The sequence below is a fragment of the Malaclemys terrapin genome, chromosome 15 (assembly GCF_027887155.1).
Source record: "Malaclemys terrapin pileata isolate rMalTer1 chromosome 15, rMalTer1.hap1, whole genome shotgun sequence".
Taxonomy (NCBI): Eukaryota; Metazoa; Chordata; order Testudines; family Emydidae; genus Malaclemys; species Malaclemys terrapin.
In genome coordinates, this window is record NC_071519.1 from 4,192,626 (window position 1) to 4,198,328 (window position 5,703).

Sequence of the window (5,703 nt, forward strand, 5' to 3'; positions counted from 1 at the left end):
CTGCTCAGGACCTGGAAAGAGAGGTCAATGACATGCTGGCTTTGGGGGTGATCCAGCCGTCTTCCAGCCCTTGGGCCTCGCCAGTGGTGCTGGTCCCCAAAAAGGACGGGTCGATCCGGTTCTGTGTGGACTATCGGAAGCTCAATGCCATCACTGTAGCCGATGCCTACCCCATGCCCAGGCCGGACGAGCTCCTAGACAAGCTGGGAGGTGCTCGGTACCTTACCACCATGGATCTTACAAAGGGCTATTGGCAAGTGCCGCTGGATGCAGATGCCAGGCTGAAATCGGCCTTTGTCACCCCTCTGGGGCTCTATGAGTTCCTGACCCTGCCCTTCGGCCTCAAGGGAGCGCCGGCCACCTTCCAGCGCCTGGTGGATCAGCTACTGAGGGGGATGGAGAGTTTTGCCGTGGCGTATATCGATGACATCTGTGTCTTTAGCCAGACCTGGGAGGACCACATATCCCAGGTTAGACAAGTGCTGGACCGACTCCAGAAGGCTGGGCTGACCGTAAAACCGGAGAAGTGCAAGGTGGGGATGGCTGAGGTATCCTACCTAGGCCACCGGGTGGGAAGCGGCTGCCTAAAGCCGGAACCAGCCAAAGTGGAGGTGATCAGAGACTGGCCCGCTCCTCAAACCAAAAAGCAGGTCCAAGCCTTTATTGGGATGGCAGGGTACTATCGGAGGTTCGTGCCCCACTTTAGCGCCATAGCCGCCCCCATCACTGAGCTGTGCAAGAAGGGGAAGCCAGACAAAGTGGTCTGGACCGAGGAGTGCCAGGAGGCTCTCCGGGCGCTGAAGGAGGCTCTGGTCAGTGGCCCAGTTCTGGCAAACCCAGACTTTGACAAGCCCTTTATGGTGTTCACCGACGCCTCAGACACAGGACTGGGGGCGGTGTTAATGCAGGAGGACGAAAAGGGGGAGAGACACCCCATCGTGTACCTGAGCAAGAAGTTGCTACCCCGGGAGCAGAACTACGCGGCCATCGAGAAGGAATGCCTGGCCATGGTGTGGGCCCTCAAGAAACTAGAGCCATATCTCTTTGGGCGTCACTTCACCGTGCACACCGACCACTCTCCCCTGACCTGGCTGCACCAGATGAAAGGAGCCAACGCCAAGCTCCTGAGATGGAGCCTGCTCCTGCAGGATTATGACATGGACGTGGTCCATGTGAAGGGACGTGACAACCTGATAGCGGACGCATTGTCCCGGAGAGGGAGCCCTGAACTTCCCCAGGTCACTGGTCAGAGTGACCCCGCTCAGTTCAGTCTCGAAGGGGGGAGAGATGTGACGGAGCAGGGAGCAGGGCAGATTTGACCTGGGAATGTTGCAGGGGGGTTGCAGTGGGGATGTGGGACTTCCCTTGAAGGAAGCTACCTGAGCTGTAACCTGAGCCAGGAACGGGGGTGGGGAGAATTAACACCTTCTGCCCGGGAGACTGAACAAAGGAGAGGAGCAGCGGGAGGAGTTTGGGAGTTTAGTTTCGGTTGGGGCTGGGTGGTACAACGCAGGGAACCCCAAGCTGGGGTCTAAGCTCCCTGAACCTCCCAGAGGGACCTAATTGAGGGGGTCTGGTCGTACCTACACGCTCTGCTTGAGACGGTGTTCCTGTCCTTAAATAAACCTTCTGCTTTACTGGCTGAGAGTCGCAGTGAATCTCGGGAAGAGGGGTGCAGGGCCCTAACTCCCCCACACTCCGCAACACAGGCATAGAAAGGAGGTAGACACTAGTTCTGTGTGGGGGATGTAGCTCAGTGGTAGAGTGCATGCTTTACCTCTATGAGGCCCTGGGTTTGATCCCTGCCATCTCTAAGGGTTTTGTTATTGCAGGGCTGCATCTGGAGCTGGAGCTGTTTCCCTCTGAGGCTCTAGATCCAGGCAGCTCACCAGGGACTGAAAAAATGAAGGTTTCAGTAAAGGCAAGATCCAGCAGCAATGGGCAAAATGATTTATACACGGGTATCAGCCAATCAGCAACCGGTAAAGTGATTTATACCCAGGTATCTGCCAATCAGCAATGAACACATTTATTTATATCCAGGTATCCTCCAATCAGCGAGAGGCAAAATGATTTATACCCAGGTAATCACAAATCAGCAAGGAGCAAAATAATTTATATTCAGGTATCCTTCCCTCATCACTGGACAAAACAATTTACACTCAGCTACGCGTCACTCAGCAAGGGGCAAAATGATTTACACCTGGCCTCGCTGCAATCAACGTACGAAGCAACATGATCAGTGAGTGCTCCTCACTGACTGCGTTTGAAGAATGGTTGAGTGTTGAAACTATGGGCAGAGGGGGGAAATCTGGAAAAAAGGTATTTCTTGTCTAGTTTTGCTTTCGTAAAGTAAAGGTTAAGGAACAGAATCTATCTACCCACACCCTAGCTGTCTATGCACCCCTCTGCTCACACACCCCTTGTGACGAACTGGAACTGTTCTTGCTGGGGTGTGGGAATGCTGACAGGGGAGTGTGACTAGGATGGTCTGCATCGGAGGATGGGAGTCGGCCCAAGGGAACATACCTGAGCTTGTAACATGAGAACCCAGGAGGGGGTTGGAGGCCAGGTGACTCCGGGGCCCGGGAAACTGAACAAAGGCTGTGGGAGGGGTCGCGGAAGGAGAGTGCTGGAAGCAGGCTGGAGAGATGGCTGGGAGGCAGAGATGGCTCTGACCCCCCAAGGGGGGTGGGCTGGGATGCCCTGGGACCCCAAGCTGGACCTAACTGAGGGGGGCCCTGTTGTCTGTGCCTGCAAGACCTGTCTTGGACTGTATTCCTATCATCCAAATAAACCTTCTGCTTTACTGGCTGGCTGAGAGTCATGGTGAATCGCAGGAAGCCGGGGGTGCAGGGCCCTGAGTCCCCCAATACTCCGTGACACCCCTCTATTTGCCTACCTACCTACCCCAAAATGTACCTGCTTAGAAAGCCAGAGCTCTGAGCCATAACATGCCCATTGCGCCCATAAAGAAAGGACTCTCTGCAGCAGGAAGCAGCAGCATTGGTGTTACCCAGCTGTGATGGCCGAGTGGTTAAGGTGTTGGACTTGAAATCCAATGGGGTTTCCCTGCGCAGGTTCAAATCCTGCTCACAGCGATTAGCTACTTTTGCTCGGAGAGGCGATGCCCAGAGATCTTGCTGGCTCAGGGCATTTTTGGGGGTGAAATGCCAGGCAGGGACCTGTGGTTTGGCCGGGTGGGTGGCACTGCTGAGTCCAAGGAAAGCACATTCTGTGGCCAAGGGGCCAAAAATGACCCCCACATTTCTCAGAGGGGCTGGCTAGAGGATCCCCCAATGCTCAGAGAGAGAGGCCCTGGGTGGTCAGCATTCAGGACTCGCGCTCCTTCCACCCAACAAACCCGTCATCGACTCTCCAGCCAAAACCCAGCCACTTGGGGTGGCCCTGGCTCCGGTGGAATCCAACTCCCGGGGCCAATCTGTGGATGTGAGCCCAGTGCCAGAGCCCTGATCCCCGCAGAGTGGCCTCCCCAGCCAGACACCGGCAGGGATGTATCCGCCGACAGGCCAGGGCAGAGGTACCATGGAGATGCCAGGCTGGGTTTGCAGCTGCGGGCTGGAACTGGCCCCTGCGGGACCGAGCCACTGGCGTTGTCCAACCCAGAGCGAAACCCCCCACGGCACAGAGAGCCAGAGGGGTTCTGATCCCCATGCCACCTGCCTCCTGCCAGAGCCTGGGGAGCTTATCCCCCCTGTGTAAATCAGGAGTCACTTCTAGTGGCAGCAGAGGCTCCGATTCCCCTCTCGCTCACCCCAGTCTTTGGGCCAGCAGGTGGGATGGAGGGCGGGGCATCAGCCCAAAAGCTACCTTCAAACGGGCATCCCTGATGACCCTCTTCCAAGCCCCTCCCACCAAATAAGCTCCACCCACTCGAGCCACCAGCTTTGTCTACATAGGGAAATTGACTGGCGCGGTGTCAGGAATTAGGGCTTGCGGCAGAAGTCCTTCCCTTAGCCAGATGGCCCGACTGGCTGGAGGAACCCATGGACCCACGCTAAAGTCCAGCAGCGGTGGTCAATAACCACTCTGAGTCCCTCTCATGGCGAAGAACAGAATTGCCTGCATTGCCCTCGGTATGATCGCCATGTTTGCTACGCGGCGTTCAGCCCACGACTTCAACCCAGTCGCATGCAGGGGCTCAGGAAGGATGGGCCCTCCCCATCCATCTGTCTCGGCCCTTCCTGTTCTCTGCCAGTTTCGTTTCCTGAGAGCTAAGATGCTTTGGTCTAACTAATGTCAGTCTAGGGGTATCTACGTGAAATGGACCGGCCTGGAGGTCAGAGTAAATGCTCCGATGGACTCTTAAAACGTGATGGAACAATACTAACTAATCTTAATAAGATGCAGCTTTTCGGTGACACCTCAAGGTGTCGCCCTTTCCCTTCCATGGCGCCGTCTGTCCTACCGATACAACCCACAGTCGCTAATTAACATTAGACTAGGAGTACTTGTGGCACTTTAGAGACTAACAAATTTATTAGAGCATAAGCTTTCGTGGACTACAGCCCACTTCTTCGGATGCATACAGAGTGGAATAAATCTGTATGCATCCGAAGAAGTGGGCTGTAGTCCACGAAAGCTTATGCTCTAATAAATTTGTAAGTCTCTAAGGTGCCACAAGTACTCCTGTTCTTTTTGCAGATACAGACTAACACGGCTGCTACTCTGAAACCTAACATTAGACTGCTGGCCTTATGAGATTTGCCTTTAGCTATTTCAGGGACATTGCACCCTCCAGGGACCTGCAGGTGTGTTTGCAATCAGAGTGGGGTGTCCTTAGCCTCGGTTTGCCAGCAGCTGGGAATGGGCGATGGGATGGATCACTCAGTAATTGTCCTGTTCTGTTCATTTCCCCTGAAGCACCTGGCATTGGCTACTGTCAGAAGACAGGATACTGGGCTAGATGGACCTTGGGTCTGACCCAGTGTGGCCGTTCTTATGTTCTTACATCCTGCGTTGCTTTTTCCTCTGCTTTTTTTCCAGGGAGCAGCATTGAGCATAGGTAGCCGGCTTCCAGCTCCCCACCCGCCCTCCCTCAACCCCCAGGTCCTAGGATGTCTTTCTCCAGCAACCTTCCCTCTGAATTCACAGTCACAAGCATAGTCTCGGCCCTGCAAACAAGCTAGGGGTGGCTGTCCCCACGACGCTTCCATGGCAGAGCCCAATTGTTCCAAGCATTCACACACCCCATTTCATATGGGGGTGCATAGGCCAGGGTGGTATTTTCCTGGAAAGTTTGGGGAGAAAACAGGGCCGGATTAAGACCTTTAGAGGCCATAAGCACTGAAAAGATTATGGTGCCCCCCCCATATGTAATTCAAAATAAAAGCAATACTATACTGTAAAATAAAATTTTATTTTTCGAAATGACACAAAACTTACATGTACTCTGACTCCCAGCCCCCCCACTCTAATCACCAGCCCCCAATGCCCTCCCAGAGCTAAGGAGAGAACCCAGGAGTCCTGGCTCCCAGCCCCCCCCCCTGCTCTAACCCACCAGCCCCCACTCCCCTCCCAGAGCTAGGGAGAGAACCCAGGAGTCCTGGCTCCCAGCCCCCCGTGCTGTACCCCACTAGACAGAATCAGCCATTCAGAGTGGAGCCAGGCTGTGGTTTACTGCTCCCGGGACCGAATCTCGGGGACAGAGTTGCCAGCGGCCGCAGGGTTTGCCGGTCGGGC

At 54.9% G+C, this 5,703-nt stretch overlaps 1 non-coding gene across 1 annotated transcript; it reads left to right on the forward strand.

Annotated features, from left to right (window-relative positions):
• Nucleotides 1-3,019: 3,019 nt before the first annotated feature.
• TRNAS-UGA (transfer RNA serine (anticodon UGA)) lies at nt 3,020-3,101 on the forward strand. The gene has a single exon. It is a non-coding gene; the product is annotated as a tRNA-Ser (tRNA).
• The last annotated feature ends 2,602 nt before the right edge of the window (nt 3,102-5,703 follow it).